The sequence below is a fragment of the Manis javanica genome, chromosome 3, assembly GCF_040802235.1.
Source record: "Manis javanica isolate MJ-LG chromosome 3, MJ_LKY, whole genome shotgun sequence".
NCBI lineage: Eukaryota > Metazoa > Chordata > Mammalia > Pholidota > Manidae > Manis > Manis javanica.
Genome location: NC_133158.1, coordinates 69,439,939 through 69,463,281, shown reverse-complemented (window position 1 = coordinate 69,463,281; position 23,343 = coordinate 69,439,939). Strand labels below are relative to the sequence as shown.

At 35.4% G+C, this 23,343-nt stretch overlaps 1 long non-coding RNA gene across 1 annotated transcript in view; it reads right to left on the bottom strand.

Annotated features, from left to right (window-relative positions):
- The window catches only part of LOC118972299 (uncharacterized), a 121,404-nt gene that overhangs the window by 13,315 nt on the left and 84,746 nt on the right, over window positions 1-23,343 (bottom strand). Inside the window, exons 2-3 of the long non-coding RNA XR_012128715.1 lie at window positions 5,675-5,934; window positions 366-471 (exon numbers count right to left, since the gene is read on the bottom strand). This is a non-coding gene — a long non-coding RNA (uncharacterized lncRNA). The remainder of the gene's footprint in view (window positions 1-365; window positions 472-5,674; window positions 5,935-23,343) is intronic.

Below are 23,343 nucleotides of genomic sequence, written 5' to 3'. Positions count from 1 at the left end.
ATAACATATTTTTATGCATATAATATATTTATATATAATGCATACACAAAAACTTATAAAAAAATCGGAAGGAGAAAATGGATCTATATATTTGTAAGATGTGTGTAATTTATTTCAAGTAGTATAGTATTAACTATAAGTACACTGAAAAGTTAATCACATATGTTGCCATTATATTTTAAGAAGGTTAATCTGGCTGCTGGGTGAATTATGTATAAACAAGGGACAAAAGTAGACACAAGAAGAACAGAGAGAAGTCTATTCTCACAGTCCACATGAGAGATGACATCTTTAGAATAAAGTTGGTAGCCATGGAAATGGACAAGTGAACAGATATATTTTAGAAACAGATCTACTAGACTTACTGGAGTGGTGGTAAAGGAAAATGAAGAATCAAGGATGGTTAACTATACAAATGGGTTGAGCCAACAAAGGTGGTGACATCATCTCCTTAGATGGAGAAAATTTTACCTGCAAAAGGAAATGATACTGTGAATTTTTAGTATTTTAAAACACTTCTCTTTACTAATATATCTATTACCTAACTTTTCAACATTCAATTTTGATGAACATATTATTCATAAGAGAAGGGAAAATCCATATTTAAAGCTGGTTTGCTATATCATATTTCACATTGTGTTCTGACCTCTAATACTCCAAGCTGTTATTTTCTTAAACATGAGATTTCTGATATCAAAATGTAAGATTGCACTGGAGAAGATATAATTTCATTAAGCCTTGAAATATAAGGTTTAAGGTGAATATGTTAGATGGGATGACTAAGAGCTTTACAATGCTACATAAACAACCATTGTCTGGCTTTGACCCCGTTTTTCTAATTGCTCTAGAATTTTGACAAAACGAAATCTGAGACAAAAAGGAATAATTTTTCAGTGGGTTCTCTGGTGATATCTTGCCATGAATTACTTCATTAAAATTAAACCACCATTACTGGGGAAACTGGATACTCAGACGCAAAAGAATGAAACTAGACTCCACCTGTTGGGATGGCTGTCATCAAAAAAGACAAGAGAACAAGTGTTGGCAAAGCTGTGGAGAAAGGGAACCCCTGTATACTCTTGGTGGGAATATAATTTGGACAGCCATTGTAGAAAACAGCATGGAGTTTCCTCAGAATATAAAACATAAAACTACTGTATGATTCAGCAATCCCATTACTGGGTATATATCCAAAGGAAACAAAATCAGTACGACCTTCTCAGTACATCATATTAGGAGGCACACAATGTCAGTGTGTCCCATGATGGTGTGTTAACTTTTACTACCTTGGTTAAGGTGGTATCTACCAAGTTTCTGCACTGGAAATAAATTTTTCATATTCAAAAAAAAAAAATTAAACCACCATTGTTATGAGGATAAAGATGACTTGAAATGAAAATTAACCTCCATGGAAAAATAATCTTCTACTATGTATTTTTATGGGCAGTGAAAATCTTGGGAGTTTGCAAGTCCATCCAATTTAACTGCAGAATTTAGACAACAAACATATCTCTGAAGTGATGGCTCAGATTTAGTGCTCCAGAGCTGACAGAATATCTAATAGAACTGGTGTTTCATAATCCAATGAAGTCCAGGAGCAAGGGCCCAGAGCCTATTTTCAAAACATACCAATTCTGTAGCTCACAGGCCCCCACCTCAGGAGGGGATCTGTAGGGAACATTCCAGAACAAGAAGGTGGTCTTCCAGAGCATGATGGGAACACTGTGAGTCAAATACCTGTGTTTTAAGGTGCAAATTCAACATCCAGGAACTTCTCAGTATGTGGATGGTCTCTTTCAGGCAAGGAAAGGTAGTGGTAGAGAAGGGAGCACTTACCCCAAACAGTGCAACTGGACTCATAGAAAGTATTCAGTAAATTTTCCTGATATAGTCATTGCACAAAAAGCTATCAAAGGAGAGTGGAAAAGATAAAATTCCACATCTTCGAAATACTTCACTTTATGATAATACTTATAAATAACTATAAGTTGTATATATGTCTATAATCACTATTAATAGATAAGAACATTACAAAATAATCCTTTTATTAATTCTTTTTTGCACTTATTTTGGCATAGGTCCATTCGTGGTTACTAGAGATTATAAAACATTTTAGATAGACACAGTTAAGAGGTTTAATTTTAAAAGAAAAAAAATCCCACATTACTTCACATACTAAACAGTTAAAATTGGAAATAATTTTTGAAATAATTTGGGTTAGAGGTAATCTTATTGTTTTCCTTGGTGCCTTCTGCAATTGTGAAATAAATTAATTTTTAAAATAAGCCCTCTCCTCCAGTTCTTGACACCATTGCTACCACAACTGTACTGAGGGTATATTCTCAACACATTTTAAGCTCCCATTTACCTGAATCAATGCACTCAGTCCTCCCATACATAGTACTAAACACCTGCTCTGTGCCAGGCACCATATCAGGCTTAGAGAAATGTGACATTAATAATAAACCATGTTTTACTATCAATTAAAAGATATACCCAAGTGATTTCTAGACAATTCTTTGTCAGCTAATTATTTTAATGGTAACTTTGTCAACAATAAATCTGGATTTATTTTGTGATAGTTTAAAATTCTTACAAGCCTTGCTCTTACAAGACTGAAATGATGAATCGATCTGACACTTCATGCCCTGCCCAGGCTCAGAACTCCTCAGCCCACCTTCAACTCCAGACCTCTGAGGATATCACCTCTCAGCTTTACCTAGAATTTCTCCCACCTGCTCTTGGGCATCCCTGACTCAGCAGTAATTACTCACACAAATGCAATAGAAAAAGCAAGGGAGTTAATACGCTCTGGAGCACTTATGAGTAAGGGCTCCCCACTTCCATCCCTTGGGTGACCATTTTGTGAGAGAGCTCCTCAGAGAGGCCCAGCCTGATTATCCCCAGGTGCCTTCACAAGGCCTGCTTGGCACTGAACCCTGCATCACATTGCCCTCCTTCCCTGCTTCTGTCCAGCTAGTTCTCTTCTCCTAACACCTGGGGTAGTTTCTCAGCATGAACTACTGCCATACAAGCTCTTGCCTCAGCCTCTGCTTTCATAGGGGAACCAGGCTAGGGGAGTGAGGTTTCACAAAAATCACAACACAGTGAGACACGCAGCTGCAACTCCAAGCACGGAGCAAGAGAAGCTCCCCTCCCCCGCAAGAAGCCTTCATTCATATAGTCTTCTATTCACAACTTACCCAGTAAAGCCTAAATTTCTTACCTAATGTTAAATGTTGTTGATAGTTTACACTTCACCCCAGCTCCCTCCACTCTCAGCATCCAAGTGTATTTCCCCTTTTTCTCTCAGCCAGAACAGTTTCCTTCTAAATATATTCCCACCACTAGTCAGGCATGTCCTGCCTTGACCTGGTTTCTGAATTTGCATGGCTCTACTACTAAGTTTAAAACAATGGTATTGTCCCAAAATCATTTTAATTATTTGGGGGCTTTTTTTATTTTATCTTCTCCAGTGACATTTTAGCACCTTGAAGATAGAAACACTAGTTATATTCTCATTTTACATTTCACAGCATTGCACAAAATGTCCTTAAATAAATGTATTCTGTTGATGGATTCTCCTTCTAGCATATGTGAACAGTGTATTCAAAGCTATTCCAGTTGGCCGAGAAAGAGAGCCTGTTTCCTCCAAGGTAAGATTCATTGCTCTCTGCTTTGGGGAAAGATCAAGGCTATGACTATGTCTGATAGAAATCAGCATGCTCACATACACGCGCACACACAAAAATACCTACTAAGCTTCTGCCTCACATTCAAATGTCTTTTTGTCATGGAGTTTCTAATCAGTGTCAGTAACTGAAATTGTTAGGGAAATACAACTTTTTAACTTTCTTGAAGAGTTTAGGGTACAGAGAAAACTTATCAGTGATGAATCACTACCGAGCAGTATGTATGCTCAGACGCTGCTTACAGAACCACCACGGAACCCCCTGCCTCTAGGAGACAGAACTTAGTATAAAGTGTAATTTGGGGGATGACAATTTCTAAAGTGCCAAAAGTTCCTAACAAGCTCAGACAACAGGCCCAAGATGTGCTTGTTTGCTGTAGTCCAGAGTCGCTGTCTTTGTTCAAGCCCTTATTATTCCTTTTCCAGATTAGTGTGTAAATCACCCAGGGAATGTCCAGTGAAGAAAATTCAGTCTCCCTAATATGATCCATAAGTCCTTCCTGGTTTGTTCTCAGAAGACTTCTTCAATCTGATCTCTCACATGCCTCCACCTGTCCCAAACCTAAATTCCAAACATTTAGAATTAATTGCAATTTTCTTTTAACTCTGCCTTTATACCTTCTTTTTCCTCATTTTGAAACATACCACCTTTCTTCCCTTGATTAGCTCATTTTTGGTGTTTAAAACTCAACTCAGTCACTGTTTCCTCCAGGGAGAGATGCCTGATACTTCCACTCCTGTTTCAGAATTTATTAATATATGCCTATCATTATAATTTAATATATCATACTGAGTTGTAGTTAGCTGTATTTTTGTATCTAAGTTCCATTAGCCCACAAGTTTCCTAAGGGTATGGACTAGTCAATATTTGTACAGTTTCCTCAACATATAATAAGCCCTCAATACATTTGTAAAGAACAAATAAATTGATACTAATGGATATTGAAATAAGAGCTAGTATGCTATTGCTGTTGGAAAGGAAATGGTAAAGCTAAGATCTGAATTATAAAGAGAAATTTTGGGGGGTATATGGGATTAAAAGTAAGTCAAAAAAATACAGAGCAACAAGGTAGGACTACAGTGGTGACATAACTCCTTAACTAGTGGTCCCCAAACTGGGCTGACCAGGATGGCCCTGTGAAGGGACAGAAGAATTCATACCAGAAAGATTAAGAGCACTGTACATGTGGTTCACTGTGTATGACTTAAAGACTAAAATTCCTCACACTGGTAAAGCACCTCTGACACACTGATTAAGTGATGACTACACTCGCACTTTGAGCTACTCTGACAGGTACTGATCCTGCATCTACCACTTCCTGGGATCTACATTTACTTGCTTAACTTCTCTGAATCTGTTTCCTTGTCTACAATATGGGGCGGCCTACATATGTGGGTTGTAGTAAGGATTAATAAAGATGCATGCAAAGAATGTTATACAGATCCGAAAAGAGTATTTATTTAATAAATGGCAGCTGTATTAGTCAGGGTTCTGTAGAGAAACAGAACCAACAGAAGATTTTATATATAAAATAGGCTGGAGACTTTGGAAGGTTGGTGGTATAGTCAGAAGGCCTGAGGGCCAGGAGCATCAATGCCGGGACATCAACTTCCCATCTCAAGCAGTTAGTGAGAGAGAGAATTTAACCTTTATTTGTCTCTTTGTTCTTTTCAGGGACTCAATGGATTGGGTGAAGCCCCTCCACCTTGGGGAGTGTCATCTACTTACTGGGTCCACCACTTCAGTTCTAATCTCTTCCAGAAATACCCTCTCAGACACACCCGAAAATAATGTTTAACCAGCTATTTGGGCATCTCCCAGCCCTCCCAAGTTGACACATAAAATCAGTCACCACTAGTAGCAGCAATAGTAGTGACCATTGTTCTTATATTAGTACCACTAATAATATCTTAACAAAAGAAAAGAAAACCCTTGATCCCCGGGTATCAGTAGCCAAAGTAGGTGGAGGTGAAGGTAAGCACCTGTCTGTCAGTCCGTCACACACTTCCATCCAGCATCTGGGTCATTTCCTTCTTTGCCAAGTCTGCAGCTCAACTGCCCGGGCTGTCTCCAGCATACCAAGCTGCTGTGTGACAGATCAAGAGAGAGGGAGTCCCAGCTACTCTCAGTTCTTCGTTATCATACAACTGAGAAGATGCTTCAGTAATCCACCTTTGCCTTATGAGCATTCCAGCAGTTGTGCATCTTCTCACCCTTTCTTGCTATGACCATTTTAAGATCACTAGAGAAAGAAAGAGGGAGAAGTTACAATAGAGTGGATATAGGATTTTACATTCTTTTACTACCATGTTTTATATTCTCTTTCACCAGTCTGCCTGCCAGCAGCATCAGACACCTCTAAGTCTCTGAGGCTAGGCAAGTGTATTTTCCAAAATAAATGAATAGCAAATTATTTTTAACAGCATCTCCCATCTCTCCTCCCAAGAAGAGTGTATGACCCAAAACCACCCTCCCTTCTGCTGACTGCCATCCCTCTCTCATCTCAGGGTAAATAGTTCACTTCAGTGTGGATAACCAATCATGCTGGGACTGCCAAATTAAAGGGACCCACACTTGATGTTTATGGGGACCCAATTAGTTATTACTAACAAATACGAGATTTTTTTTTTGAGATTGATGTGCTGTGACAGTTTAACGACAAAGTAATTATCATTGCTTTGCCAGGATCTTTCTCACAGCTCTCCTTTAATACAAGTTTGAAGCAAAAAGTAATAAGGAGACACAAGGCTACTGAATAATAGTCAAATACCTGTCTGATGGTAAAACTCATTACAAGACACAGGAGTCTTATAAGGAGCAAGTACTCTCCACTTGGCACCAAGACAATATGTGCATGACCTCCTCAAAGAACCAGCTGGAAATATACCTTATCAAAAAGTGAGGCTAAAATTATGAATCAGCCCATACAATATACACAGAAAGCACTAGCATTCTGGGAGAGCCAAGAAATGACAAAGCAACTGCCTTAGGTAGCATTCATTTAATGACTGAGAAGAAAGTGCTGTGGTAATCCATTCTTGCAGCTTTGACAGCCACCTAATCCCAACATTTAGCAAATTTCAGAAATATAAAAGGGATAAATTTACCATCAAATTTATATAGGGTATCCCTTCCATTTTAATATGTTCCTTTAGTAAACAGTAGAAATATTTAAAAATAAATATAAAAAGGATCTTTCTAATGATGCATTGAATGTATTATGTATATTCACACAGAGAGGGCACTTGATGGAATTACAGTCACTGTTGTACAAATTAAAGGCCAAAATAGGACAACATATTATCAAAGACCTATACTTATTACTCCATATAATTCATAACATAGCAGCTTTCAGGAAAATTACATGTTTCTATAAAAAGCCAACCCACAGTCTTTGGTTGGGAGTATTCCTTTGAAGCTGCATGTTCCTAAAGCTAGGAATTTCGTGTTTTAGAATGTCATACCTATAAAATCAGATCCTGTTCTTGATGCTATTGCTCAACCAGGATCTTGAATATCTTCTTATCCAAATTCTATTTATACCAATACACACATTTAACAACACAATTTTCCCTCATTAAGTATAATAATTATAGTAACACTGGCAAAAGTGAATATACTTTTTTCTCATAAGGGTACTGAGACATTTATAGATGCACATATTGCCCCATTGTCTTGGTAACATAGGTTGAAGCAAATTAGACACACTTTTCACCATGTGAATGGAGGTAAATGGATTTTCCTAAGGTTGGGCTTAATATGACTATATCACAGCTTTTATTTAATCACCAGCTAAACACTTACCATTTCACTATCTGTTCCTCTCTCTTTAATGTTAAACATCCAATCTAGAATAATTTTTAATGCATGTAATACCTATACTTCTATGGATTTTACCACCAAATTAAAATAAGCTTTTCTCAGTTATAGCTACTAGTGTTTTTTGTAACCACTTTATAACTCCATTTTATTTATCACATTTTTTCAAGCCATAGCAGTTTCATTAGAGAGGCTCTCTGAGATATCTTTGATATCTCAGCCACTGAAAAGTCAGCTTAGAGAAAGAAAATTCTGTTTCTAAACACTAATGTATGGAAATAAACACAGTCACGCATTGATTAAGATTGCTGTCACAATGAGGTAAGTTTGGGTTAAGGTGAAAGGAAAGCAATTCTAATTATACAGCTAAATAGCAGACAACAATTTGAACTGCTCAGTGTCATTTACAGATAAAAAGTTCATAGTACCTTCACCTGGTTTTTTTCTCACCCTCCTTTGATAACCTCTTTAATGGAATGTTGAGAATAGCAGCCTTCAAAAGTGAGTGAACACATGGGAGGTTTAACTTTTCCTAATGACCTTTTAATGCAAAGCAAAAGGTCAGCAGTTAGCATTACTCACATTGAGACTGACAGAGAATGTGGGCTAAACCTAAGTGAGGAAGGTTTATTATTGGAGGTCATTGCTTAATTGACTTTCCTGATGCTAATGCTTGCTATAACCCAGGCAACTAGTTTTAAAGTTTCAGTTCTCTCTTCAAAGGCCTGCTTATTATAGATAAGGTATTCGTCAAAAGATACAGATCACTGCTTTGTCAATTATGTGAATAGTTAGTTTAAAGAAATAAACTTTGAAATGTTGTGCATTCTTTCACAAGAAACATATTTTGGTACATTTTTCTATAAACTGAATTGGAATTTCAACCTGTATCTCTAGAACATATCTCTGATGAACTTTGGGTCTGCGGTAGTCCTCCACGTGTCAGTTGTGCTACTATCCCCGGGCGTGTTCCCAGGGTTTGGTTTATATGTTCTCAGGGGGCATCGTGGTGCTGGCATGTGGAATGTGGACTGGACTCACTCAGCAACTCGCCCAGGCTAACATTCACCATTTAAAAAATTGGCATTGAGAAGCTGCTCTTACAATCAAAGGCTGCCTTAAAGTTTGTATGAGAGCCTAGTAGGCAAGGGTCCTGCTCCTCAAGCAGTTTGGGTCTCAGTTATTCTAATGTATAAATTTGGGATTTGGATAAATGATCTGTAATGTAGCTACGCTGATTTGTATCTCAGACATACTTGTCCTCTGTCACCTTTAGTTGCACACTGAGTAGATCCTGGTTATTACTATTAGATTGGACACCATTCTCTATCACTCCTTCACATTTGGCAAATTTGTTTTAAAGTACTTTAGACAGTCCAAGGCATGTTCATCAGCCTTTTCCAACCAGGATACCTTTCTCTATTGCTGCACAGAAGAAAGAACTATCCTATAACTTCAAGTTCAAAGCATCATGCAATCTTAGGCTAGAAAAGACGCTAAATTGTCTTACATTCCAACTGTGTTACTCACTGACCCCTGTGAAGAGGGTCAGCTCCAGGCTGTAGCTCTGTGAAGAGGTCAGCTAGACTTGCACTATTCAATGAGGAGTCACTAACCACAGGTGGTTGTTTAATGCTGTATTAGCCACATTTCAAGTGTTCACAGGCTGTTACTTGTGGCTAGTGGCTTCCATATTAGACGGCAGATGTATAGAGCATCTCCATCATCAGAGACAATTATGTTATACAGTGCCGATGTAAACTAAGCTTTAACACTATCACTACAGTGAAACTCACTACTTCCCAAGAGTATCAATGTACTTTTAGGTTATTATTTTTGTCAGGAATTTTTTCCATATATATAATCAAACCTGCATGCATTTGTCCTGGCTCCATTCCCTAAAATGAGCTTAAAATCCCATGCTCTTCTCCATGGTACCCTTTTAAATATTTCAAGAGAGTTGTCATGGGTCTCTTTTTTGTGTCCTCTTATCATGCCTGTTTCTTCTATTTAAGGGGCATGGTAGAATTTGATGACTTTGCCCTAAAAATCTGAAGTGTGAGTTTTATTCTGAGTCATAAATATACAAACCTAGGTCACAAATACATAAATGCATAAAAAGTTTACATAAAAAGAAACAATTATTTATCCTTCATATAGTACCTTCCCACCTTAACTGCCAGGCATGAAATAGGCAATCAATAAGTATTGGATTAGTTGGGTTAATAAATTAATAAATTTGACCCAGGCATGTTGCTTCTAATATATTGTTTGCTCTTGATGTGTAACCTTCCCCATGTAGTAAATTAAAAACTATTCTGATTATAAAATAGCAATATTCATCATAGATAACCTTGATGCTACTATTTACAGATAATTGTATTAATCTTGTTGCTGCCTAAGTTTTTTTAAAAACAGTTGGAGAGTATGTTCATATTTTATAAAAGCATTTTTTTCACTGAATATACCATGTACATTCTTCCATGTCATTGAGGAAACTTCTAGTAGTTTCTATTTCATTACTGGGTATATTCTACTAGGTTATTTTATATTACCTCATCTTGGATCATTTAATATTTAACTTATGGACTGAATTATGCTCTCTCCAAATTCATATGTTGAATCCTTAATACCAGAACCTTAATGTGATTGTATTTAGATAGAGGGCCTTTAAAAAGGTAGCTAAGTTAAAATGGGATCCTTAGTGTGGACCCTGGTTCAATATGACTGGTGTTCTTGTAAGAAGTGGAGATGAGGCCCCAGACAACACAGACAGAGGGGCAGCCATGAGAGAACACAGTGAGAAGGCAGCAGCTACAATCTTTCAAGGCAACGAGAGAAACCTCAGAAAAAAACAAACCTTGCTCTTGGATTTCTAGCTTTCAGGACTGTGAGAAATCAATTTCCATTTTTTAAGCCACCCAACCTGTGATGTTTTCTTATGGCAACCCTAGTAAACAAATGCTCTTTATTTCCACTTTTTAAATGTTTTAAAGAAAGCTAGAAAAGCTATAAAAAATCTTGATGTGCAGCTCTGATTATTTTCTCACACAAAATTTTTACAAAAAATCATTTTAAAAAACTCTTAGAAAAGACTTTAATATTTATTTTCAAATTGCCTGATTAAAAGTTATACTTTGCAAACATGCTAAATTTTTCCCAATTAATGAGAAAAAATCATATCTCTGTTTAATTTTGCACTTTTTAAAATTCAAGCAAAGTAGAACTATTTTTAAATGTGGTTATTGACCATGTTTTTTTTTTGTGGTGTGATGTGCAAACTTTACAGTCTTAATGCACATGCAAATACATATTGATTAGTTTTGCATGTATTTGAACGTATACATTTACTATGGTACATGTTCTCTGCCCATGCTTTTATCACTCAACAGTATTTTGATATTGATTTGCATTGTACATTAGTTCATTTTCACTGTTGTGTAATATTGTGTAGGACTGTATCTCTGTTACTTATCCATTCTCTTATCAATGGATTTTTAGGTTGTCTTATTTTTTTATTATCAATGTAATTTCTATAAGCATGCTTTTTTGCACCATGGGCAAGGTTTGACTGTGTGTTAATAAGTGAAATCACTGGCTTTAACTAGCTGGAAGGGAGAGCATGATGGAAGGGTTAAGAGGATAAATTCTGCAGCCAGACTACCTGGGTTCAGGGACAATCATACAAGTAATGAGCTTTTTGATCTTGGCCAACTTACCTAAACTCCCTGTGTCAGTTCTCTCATACATAAACTGATTGAAACTACGGTACCTACCTCACAATCATTAAGGATAGAGTGAAATAGTATTTACACATTTAGGAAAGTAACTGGGATACGGTAAATACTCCACAATGCTTATTGCATTTCAAATGGTATAAGATAATAAATTATTTTCCTAAGTGGTCAAATGACTTGCTACTTCCACTTGGTAGTTCATAGAGCATTTATATGGCTGGACTTCTGTCCAAAATAAATATGAATAGCTACAGTTCTCACTGCTGCTATTGTGTAGAATTCCAATATATTTATTTGTCTCAGTTCAGTCATTCTTCTTTCAAATGACTTTTAAATAGTTCTCAATCTAATGTTGCTATTATAAACATCACTACTATGAACTTTTATATGTGACTCTTGGTCCCAGTGGCAAAATTTCCCTCTGCTATATGCAAAATATAGATACCACAAAGATAAATATATACCTAAACTTTGAGAATAAATCAGTTACAGAGCCCTAGGTGATATAACTCTGTCTCGGGTTTAGACTCTCATCTCCAATTCCTGAAGACTTCCAGAGTTTTCCAAAAAAATAAGTCCTGATATGTATAGTATTCCCAAGCATAAAAACCTTACAGCTTTCTCTCAGAAGGAATTCAGTTATGGCTGTATTTTTGGAAAGGAATGAAGCATTTGAGAGAAGAACTTCAGAAATGGATGATACCTGCCACAGCATGCCCAGAGAATATATAGAAGATATAAAGAAATATATTTAATAGCCTCAGGATTGCAGAGCTGCATCTGCTGTCCATCAGCCATGGCTTCTGATCATTGGAAAGCAGCACAATAGCTCCAAGCAAAACAGAGAATATTCCAAGTTTGTTTCAGGATTTGTGAAACATCTGAGACTAAGGAAAAAAGAGCTGTCTTCCGCCTTCCTTCCCTGCTGGGATGATACCGATCATCCTCAATTTCTTGCCCTTTTATTTAGTCCGTTCTTTAGTATTCATCTCTAATAATGTGTAACCACAACCTGTCATTACAATCAAAGGACAAAATCAAACAGAGAAATGTAAGTAAAGGCTACATAAAAAAATAATCCACTTGCTCATCATAGAACCACCGGCAGCTGCCTTCATTCACATTTGGCCCTATCATCTCATTTGCTTTTCCTCAGGCTGGGGCTCTCAGCCTTACTTCTACAATGACCAGAGCCATTGGCTTCTTCCACCTTGCCATCTGCAAGGTGGGAAAAAGAACATTCATGGGTACAAATGACCTTTTAAATAATCACTAACTCTAAAAAAGAAGATGGTAGGAATCTCCATTGGATTAGAGACTACATAGTATGTCTTTCAAATTAATTTATGTCTAGCATCCTAAATCCTAAAATAAAGGCAGAATGAAAATATCTTTAAGTATGAGAAAATGGTACAAAGTTAGTGCTGGTTTACAAAGTACTTGAGTTCAATGCTTTCAACCATCTCATCATTATAATGCTAGAAGTTGGTTTTAGGATAAGCACCACTTGATTGCTGCTAAGATGACTAAAGCAAAATGGAACAGGGCCTGAAGTCAGGAGGCATGACTGGTCTTATAGGCTGTGCTACATTGGGTCAGTCACTGAATTCTCTGATTTTATATTCTCACTTAGGTAATAATATGCAAGGAGTTCAAAAATTATTTTCACTCAATAACCTGACTCTCTCCTTGATCCCTGTGGAAAAGCAAATGGGCAGAAGTCTGAAATACACCACTCCACATTAACCAGAGCTACTTTGATCTTAGATGATCTCAAAGGTGTTATGCATGATCTCTGAATCATCTTAGGAAAAAAACTACAAGTGTGTTCTCAACCCTGACTGCAAATTGGAATCTTCTTGGGAGCTAAAATAATCCCAGTGCCAGAATACATCCTCAGAGATTGTGACTTAATTGGCCATGGTGGGGCCATGCCAGCAATAATATTTAAAAGCTCCCTAGGGGATTCTTTGCAACTAGGGTTATGAAACCTTGCTCTCAGGGTTTGTAATACATGACTGGATTGGGATTCCTGCTTTGTCCCTTTACATTAGCTCACATGTCAAACACCCAAAATCATTCAGTTAACAAGAAATTAGGCAGCAGACTTGAAAGAAATTGAATAAATATTTCTTCTCCTTTTTAATCTCTGTGGCTAGATTTTCATGGAGATGGATTGTTACAAAGTGAGTCTGAGCAGCAGAAGCTGATGTATTCCTAGGCCACTGAGATGGTGAACAGGAGACTGTCTGGGAAAAGCTAGACTAGTATGAATAGATTCAATGAACTCCAGTGCACTTGATGAAAACTTGGTAAGCCTTTCAAAAACCCTGCAGACATCCTATGTCAATATCCCAGAGCAGAGTTTCAACAGCAAACATAACAGTCTTTTCCACTTTGTACTCATCATTACTGGCATTCCCATTATCATTCAATACATATCAACAGCTGTGGCCACAAAGCTAACTCCTCTTGGCTCCAAACTTTGTGACGAGGCAGTCTGTTTTCTCTACATATATAGCAACTCTGTACCCTGTTGTTCTACTAGCATTCTTCCCAAGATACGGGATCAGCCTACATTTCAGGTCTTACAGCGATGCTCTCTGCAAAATTTGCATCAGAGAGTTCATTCCATATGCATTGCCAAAAATGAAAAAATGTATTAATCTCTTTCAAACAACAGTGAGAAAAACTAGGAAAATTTCTTTCCCATAGGAATCTACCTATTGTGAACATAAGCTTGATTAAATAAAAAGTTGACTTTTTATTACAATGTGGCAGTATATTGAGAAGTGATGAATGGGAATAATGATGTATTATTATTCATATATATGACAAAATATTAATTACCCATAACTTTATGTATACAATATGAAAAATAGCTTAATAAAAGTAGAGAGATGATAGCTAGAGATTGATAGATACTAATAAATGGTGGACAGTAGAAAAATGGCAGAAAATTATTAAAATTGAATATTCTAGCAATGGCAAAGAACAGAATTGTATCAGACACCAGTGTAAACATCCTTATTTTATATCAGAAACTAGCTTGGAGCGAAGATTATTGGGCCTGGTTAGAGGGTGCTAAATATGATGCCAATTATTTACTTAACACTCAAATATTCAGGTACTGGGGTAAATTGTTGAAAGTGGAAGAAAAGATGGTCTTTCCTCTTTATTTGAGAATATAAATGATTAAACAAAAAACAAAAACAAAATGTATTATCTAAAACTAACAGAATATTATTTGAAATCACTGTGTCAAGCACTAATATGTTTTACACAGTCTATTTCATTCAATCCCTTGTGTTACAGGTAATGCAACTGCTTCTTAGATATTAAATAACTAGCACAAGTACATATAACTCCTAAATGACAGGCAAATTCAAACCCAGGTCTGTCTGTCTGTCTGAGCTCTCTGTTGTGGTCAATGGGTACAATTTTTAGAATGCATGGCAAATGATACATGAAACTAGAAACTCTTCTGTGTATTTAAAGAAGTGGCAAAGCATCTTAGAGAAGATAAATCACTTATTAGCTATCTTCTGTCTCAGTCTCTATTTCCTCATTTTCAAGATGAGTAATAGCACCTTCCTGGAAGCATGTATGTGTTCATTTAATGGATACCAATAGCACCTATCTCAATGAATGGCACTGGATGCCTGGAAGTCATCCTAACCTCACACCCATATCTAACTAGGCCATCAAGTGCAATTATTTACCCTTCTTTTATTTCATTTATATACATAAATTCAAATCCCTATCAATTCTCACCTAGATTATTCTTACCATTCTTTAATCCAATCTTTTCATTGCTATGAGAAAGATCATTCTAAAAGGTTATTTAATTATATCTTTTCTTGTTATTCTACAATCTTACTGTAATCCAGCAACTCCACCCCCTGTGGAATACCCAACAGAAATACATACATGAGTTTACCAAATAACATATGCTAGAATGTGCATAACAACTCTATACAAAGTAGCTAAAAATTAGAGACTACCTAAATATCTGCCCTTAGAATGGATAAAAACATTGTGGCATATACACACAATGAAATATTACATGGTAATGAGAAGCAATAAATTAAACTACATACAGGTGAAATGTCTGTATGTACAAACATTTAAATAAAGTTAAAAATCATGCAAACATTCCTCTCCATTGCCTTTCATACCTTGTTTCTCGCCTGTATGTATCTGTATTAGTCAATTCTCCAGAGACACCGAACCAAATAGGATATATAAAGAAAGTAAGAGCATCATTTCAAAGAATTGGTCCCTGCAATTATGGAGGTTTGGCAAGTCCAAAATCTTCAGGGTAGGCAGGCAGGCCTGGAGACCAGGAAAGAGTTGCCATTTGAGTCCAAAGATATCCTGCTAATAGACTTCCCTCTTCTTCAAGGGGGTTCTTTGTCTATTAAGGGCTTTGACTGATTGGATGAGGCCCATCTTATTATGGAGGGTAGGTTGCTTTACTCAAAGTCTGCTTATTTAAATTTAATGTAACCTAAAAAGTACCTTCACAGAAACATCTAGAATAATGTTTCACCAAAACTTTAGGTACTATGGTCTAGTCAAGTTGACACATAAAATTAACCATCACAGTACCCTCTTCTACGCCACATTGAATTACTTGAAGTTGCCCAGATGTACCATCTTTGTAGTATCTTTTTACTAGCACATATTTTTTCCCCCGGGAATTTCTCCTCAAACCTTTGCCTTATCATTTTCCCACTCTCCTTTTCTGGTCCATTTACTTCCATTCATTCTTTTCCATAAGGAAAAGGAGATGGAGATGCATAATCATACCACAAACTGTAAACTCAAACAGACTTGCATTTAAACTTCAGCTCTGCCACTCAGGAATTTTGCAACCTTGTCATAATAAACTAAAGTTATAGTTTAGTCATTACTTCCTCTGGGAGGGCTTCCAGACTCTCCACCTTTTGTTTAGTCTTACCTCTGCCATAAAACTTACCACCACATACCAATATTATAGTGATTGGTTGAGCTCTTTCTCTTTCACTCTAAATCATCAAGTTTCACAGAGACCAAGACAGCACATACATTCATATTTGAAATCAGAGGCACCTAGGGGTCATAAACTTGGGGTCCAGCATGCTATGCAGGCAGTAAAGGTGAGCAGCTTTGGTTAAATGAAGGATTGAGTGAATGAATATATAAATAGAATTTGTACCTTTTAATACGGATTTTGGAGACACTATGAATGCTGTCCAGAATTTTGGCTCCACCACCACCCCAACTTGCCCTTGCCATTTTTAGTTCAAATATAGGAAATATATGATAATATCACACATACCAAATATCAAAACCATCACTTGATTCAACTGTCAATAAAATAAGAAATATCCTGATCACTTGCTTTTAAGATGATCATACTGTTACTGAGCTAACAGTTTAGCACATGCAAAAGTATTGATTACACCACTGAAGTTTCAATCTAAATTTCTGATTACTCTAACACATATCACCCAGTTAAATTGGGAAGTATTGGCTGAAGTTCATATTACTGGAGTTTTTATATTCAAGATGGGATTATGTCACAGGTTAACAATTGGGAGAACAACAACTCTCTCAAAGATTTTTTTTCCCCAAAACACTGGTAATTATTGATTTGTACCCCATTCATTCCTCACAATTTCTGAGCAAATCAAGTTGGTTAAAGTTCTTCTTATCTCTTTCCTAGCACTTCATTAATGATATCTTTGGTTTTGTATTTAATATAGAATCTAGTTCTCAGGCATTAAAGAGAAATTTGTTTAAAAAGTCAAAAGGTCATATTTAACAGCAATGTTGCTTTATGTAAATTATTCTTGTTCATAAAATGTCCAAATTGAAGAAAATATTCATTTACTTGGAGAATAAAATTTAATATTTCACTGTTTAAAAAATGTAGTTTGTTAGCAATTTAAAAATCCATTTCCTTTTAATCAATTTAAACTTTTCAAAGTCCAAGAAGGTGTTTACACAAAAAGGAAATTCTGTGCTCATTTTAATGAATACTACATGCTGAGAATATCAGCTCAACTAGATGCACAATACATATTTCTTTTTAAACACTTTGAAATGTTCTGCTTTAAGGAAATCTGTTCAACCCAGAATTTTTAAACCTACTTGACCACAGAATTTTCCATTTTCTAACTCAAATAAACCACTGTATTCATTTATTCACTTTTAAAATGCTATGATTTTTATCACTAGCATTTTATTAATTTTTATTCTGAGTTTACTTCATGAAGGGCCCTGTTCTAGGACTGAAAAATATGGAAAAGGATAAGGCATGAATCCCAAACACAGGTGCAATAAATTCTGGAAGAGAGAGGAGATGCATAATCATACCACAAACTGTAAACTCAAACAGACTTGCATTTAAACTTGAGCTCTGCCACTCAGGAATTTTGCAACCTTGTCATAATAAACTATTTTTCTATTAATGTCCATATTAATAGACACAAATGTATACACCACAATCTATTATCAATTTCATCTTAAGCTTTAATAAGTGGCTTTACTGCATACTCCCTAATTTCTTTTAAATAGGAATGCCTTGTTGTATATTGTTGCTTTTTTGAAGTTAGTATTTACTACCCCTATGACAACATTTATGATCTTCTCTTGTTTTAGTTTCAGTCATTTTATTATAATACATCTGTGTGGGCTCTCTGTATTAACCGTTCTTAGGTATGCTAAATTTCTTAAATATGTGGGTTGATGTTTTTAACTAGTTCTAGGAAATTCTTGACAACTCTTTCTTCAAAAGTTCCTTCTTTCCATTCTCTCTCTTATCCATTTAAGATTCTACTTACACATATGTTGGACCTTAACATATACATATGCTATGGTCTCTTACCTTTTCTTCTGTATTTTCTGCTTCTTAATCACTCTTTAGTTTTGAAACTTTCCCTGGTCTTCTAATCCTGTTTTCTAATGCTCTCTTCTTTTATATCAAGTATGCAGTTAAATCACTTTTTTAACCTGATAATACTAATAAACTGATAGTTTATGCATCTGTTGTTTATTTATGTTGTCTGTTTTTTTCTCTTGATTTTTAGTTTATTTGGTCTTCCTTCCTTCAATTAAAATAGCTTAATGCATAGCTATTTGAAATAAATGATAGGGAAAACAGAGACAATAGAAGGAATAACAGTAGGAACTTTTGGTATTTTTATCTTCCTTCAAAGGGAATTCAATTTCACTCAGGAGATCAGATTGGGTATGATCTGAAACTGTGGCAAATATAGATAAAGTCTCAGAGATGTTAACCAAAGACAAAACAAGCTAAGTTAATTATGTGCTAACCCCCCAGCCATCACTAGATGAGGATGTTTTGGCAAAGTTGAATATTTAGAGTTTGCAGATTCTCCATATATGAGGCAAATGTCTTCCCTCAGGAAGACAGAAACCCTCAGGCAGAAAGTCACACATATTTTCAACATGTAGGAATTAGTGCACCGACATAACTGGGGCAGCACCAAAGGTGTATGCTCTGACTCTCTCTGGGATCTTGGGTCTTCAAGTTCTCTCAGCCTTGGAACCTTCTTCCTTCATGGACCTTGAAGAACTTAATGTTTTCTTATGTCTTCTAATATATATTTTGTGTATTTATTCCAGATTTAATTTTTTTTTTCTTGGCAGGAAAGAAAAATTTCAGGCAGAATAGTCATAAGTAGAAGTCAGCTAATCCTTCTGGTTTTTACCTAAGATAATAACAGTGAGACAGAGCTTCAGAACAGCAAGAGATGTGTCCATAAGGCCTTCAATTAAGTAGTTTCACAAAATACTAAGATTGAGGCTCAACAAAAATGAAAACTTGGAGAAAATTTCTAAATATTTGGAAACTAAATAGCAAACTTGTAAGCAGCCCATTGGTTAAAGAAAAAATCAGAAGGGATATTCGAAGTGTTTTGAGTTGAATGAGAATGAAGAACTAATTAAAATTTGTGGAATGAAGTTAAAGCACTGCTTAGAGTGAAAATTTATCACTCAATGACTATTAGAAAAGAAAGGTCTCAAATTAATCCTCACTTCTACCTAAAACATTAGAAAACTAAAACTTAAAAAAAAGCAAAAGAAACATCAGATGATAAATTATGAAATAAAAAGCATTAAAACATAGAGAATACCAATAAATCAATAACAGTGAAAAACTGGTTCTTTGAGAAGATCAATAAAATTGATAACTATCCAGACTGATCAAAAAGAAAAATATACATATTAGCAATGTCAAGAATGTGAGATGGTAGAATCACTACAAATTCTACATATATTAGAAGTAAAATTGGAAGATTTCATGGGTAACTTTATGATCATAAATTCAACTTACAATAAAATAGAACAATTATTTGAAATACACAAATCTGAAAATAAACCAAGTAGCCTTCCATGTATTAAGTAGATTTATTTTACCGCAAAAAACTTTTTCACAAAGAAAATGCTGGGCCCAGATGATCTTATTAATGAATTCTACCCAATAGATTAAGTTAATAGTTAAGAAGGAAATAATACAAATTTTACAATGAGAACAGTATTAGTGATACCAAAACCAAAGAAGAAGAAAGGAAACCACAGACCAATATTTGTCATGAACATAGATACTTAAATAATTTTTTTAGTTTAGTAAATCAAGTCCTGCAATATATAAATCATGTTCAAGTGGGCTTTATTCTGAGAATGCAAACTTGGTTTAACATTTAAAAATACATCAACATAATTCATCATATTTACAAACTAACAAAAGAAAAATCACATGATCTCATAAGATGCAGAAAAAGAATATGACAAAATCCAACGTCTATTCCTGATATAAACTCTTAGCACATGGAGAATATAAAGGACCCTCTTCAACTTGATTTAGGGTATATATAAAAAACATACAGCTAATAGCATAGTTAATCCTGAAATGCTGAATGCTATCCCCTTACTTTTAGAAAATATAAAAGGATGTTTTCTCTTACCAGTTCTATTCAACACTGTCCTAGATGTCCTAGGCAGTGCAATAAGGCAGAGAGACAGACACACACATGGACAGGCAGACATAAATATATGGCATACAGATTGGAAACAAAAATAAAACTAGTCACAGAAAGCATTATTGTCTATGTAGAAAGTTCTATGGCATCTGCAAAAACACTATTAGAACTAAGTTTATCAAGTTTGTAGACTATAATATAAACATACAAAAATCAATTGTTTTTCTGTGTAACAGCAAAAAAATTGGAAATTTCAATTTTAAAATATCACTTACAATAGCATCAAAAATCTATGAAATACTTAAGGATAAATCTAACAAAATAATTTTAAGACCCGTACACTGTAAACTACAATATACTGCTGAGAGAAATTAAACAAGACCTTTAAAAAGAGAAAGAGATATATACCATGTTCCTGTATCAGAAAACTCAGTTTTTTACAGCTAATTCTCAACAAGTTGATCTAAAGAGTCAACCAACACAATCTCAACCCAAATTCCAAAATCATTTTCAAAGAAATTTCAAACTAATTCTAAAAGTCATATAGAAATGCCAAAGGCAGAGAATAGTTAAAACAACTTTGAAAGAACTTTCTGGTTTTAAGACTTCTTCAAGTTACAGTGATCAAGACAGTGTAGAACTGACATTAAAATAGTCAAATACATTAGTGGAAGAGAATAGAGTCCATACATATAGAGAAAATAGATTCTTGACAAAGTGAAAAATCAATTCAGTGGAGAAAGAATAACCTTTCAACAAATGATGCTTGGACTACTGGATGTGTTTATACTAAAATAAAAACAAATAAGTGAAAGAAGAAACTTTATACTTATACATTTAATAAAACCTCAAAATGGATCATAGACCTAAAATGATAAAACTTGTAGAAGAAAATCTTTAAGAACTCTGATTAGGCTAAGCTTTTTTAGAAATGACATCAACTGTACCATCCATAGAATTCACAGAATACCTTATTAAAATAAAATTCTTCAGTTTTCTGAAAGGCCCAATTAACAGAATGAAAATATAAGCCACAGGTTGGGAGAAAATATCTGTAAATCATATAGTTGCTAAGGACTTATGTCCAGAATATATTTTTAAAAGCTCCAACTCAATAATAAGAAAACAAACAACTCCATAAAAAAATGTACCAAATATTTGAACAGACACCTCACCAGAGAAGATATATGGATAACAAGCACATAAAAATATGCTTATCTTTTTTTTTCTTACCTTAATTAGTCACAAAGGAAAATGCAAATTAAAACCACAATGATATAACATCTATTAGAAAAGCTAAAATTAAAAGACTGACCATACCAAGTATTGGCAAGAATGTGGAGGAATTAAAACTATTAGATATTACTGATAGGAATGTAAAAGGCTTCAACCACTTTGGAAAACAGCTTGACAGGTTAAAAAAGTTAGACATACGTTTAGCATATGATCTTACTAGGTGTTTATCCCAGAGTAATACCTGCACACCTCAGAGCTACTGTGGGCTTGGTTCCAGACCACCACAATAAAGTGAGCATCCCAATAGAGATTCAAATGAAATTTTTGGTTACCCAGTGCATATAAAAGTTATGTTCACACTAGACTGTAGTCTATTAAGTGTGCAGGAACATTACTTTATTGGTAAAAAAGGCTATCCATCACCTGATCTGTCAACGAGTCATCATTACTGATCATAGATCACCATGACAAATACAATAATAATGAAAAGTATGAAATATTGCTGGACTTACCAAGATGTGATACAGAGACATGAAGTGAGCACTGATGGAAAAATGCTGACAAACTTGCTTGACACAAGGTTCAATTTGTAAAAAATATAGTATCTGCAAAGCACAAGAAAGCCAAGTACAATAAAACCCTCTTGCTCTATCATCCCACTCAACTTAATTTTTTTCTCCAGAGCATTATCTGTAGCTGACATCACATTACATAGTAATGGAGTGTTTATTTGCTTATTCTACCCACAATAAAATAATATCCATGAATGTGGAGACATTGTCCAAAGATGTTATTCACACTATGTCCTCAGAGCCTAAAACAGTGCCTGGCACATAGAACATATTGAATAAATATTTATTGTATGAACAGAATAGCAATAAGCGATTGGATTTGTGTATCTCTCTTGCTACCACTATGCTATGAGGGGCTTAGGAGCCAATCAATGAATTCTCACCCCAAATTCAGAGTATCTTGTGGGTCACACATGCCTTCTGACATGATCATTTGAAGTTCAAATCCATACTTTCTTTTAATTTTTTAAATGTGCTCTATATCCCAGGCAGGTGAAAAAGTCATTTACAACTCACATTCTAGAAAGGTTCCTCATTATAGGCTCTCTTGATAGCCTTATAAATAAAAAGAAATGTGTAGAAGTGAATTACATTTGCATCTCTGGATCAGCAGACTTGTTTTATTTTTTATCATAAATGTAGCTCCTGGAAAAAAAAATCCACTGGGACTTATGCAGGTCACTACCAAGAAACTTCACACTTAATAAAATTCTTAGAATAAAATAAAAAGAGTGCTCATTAGTAGAGCCAGATGTCCCTGAGGGCTGGCAGGGCTCTGTAAAGCTTGGTGTGTGCACAAAGACTCTCTGGTGTCTGTCTGCTGGGTGAGTTCAGCGAATCACTGCACAAACAGGTGCCGTACAGTTTCTCCTTAGCTCTCCGGGGTACCATCCCTGGGGATCCCGCCACTCTGGAGAAGTAAGGACGAGTCCCCCAGCCCCAAATTTTCCAGGTGGATCTGGAAGTGAAGAAATTACATGGGTCCCTATAACAAGATTCTGACAGTGATATCTTGGTCCTAGATAATCCTAATAATGTCTCTGGTCACCTCTAAAAGCTGCAGAAGAGAAAAGTCCTAGATGAGGGAGGTCCTCATGATAACTATGTGCAAAGCAGTTAGAAAGAACATGTGCTCATACTATTTCACAGCCATACCTCAAAATGCTGCTAACTTATAATTAACCACAGCTCCCCATTCTGAGTCACCCTCTAATATTACAGCTACCTGAAACTTTAAATTCATTATGAGATGACAACAAAAACGAGGACTGATAAGAATCCATTTATACTGCAA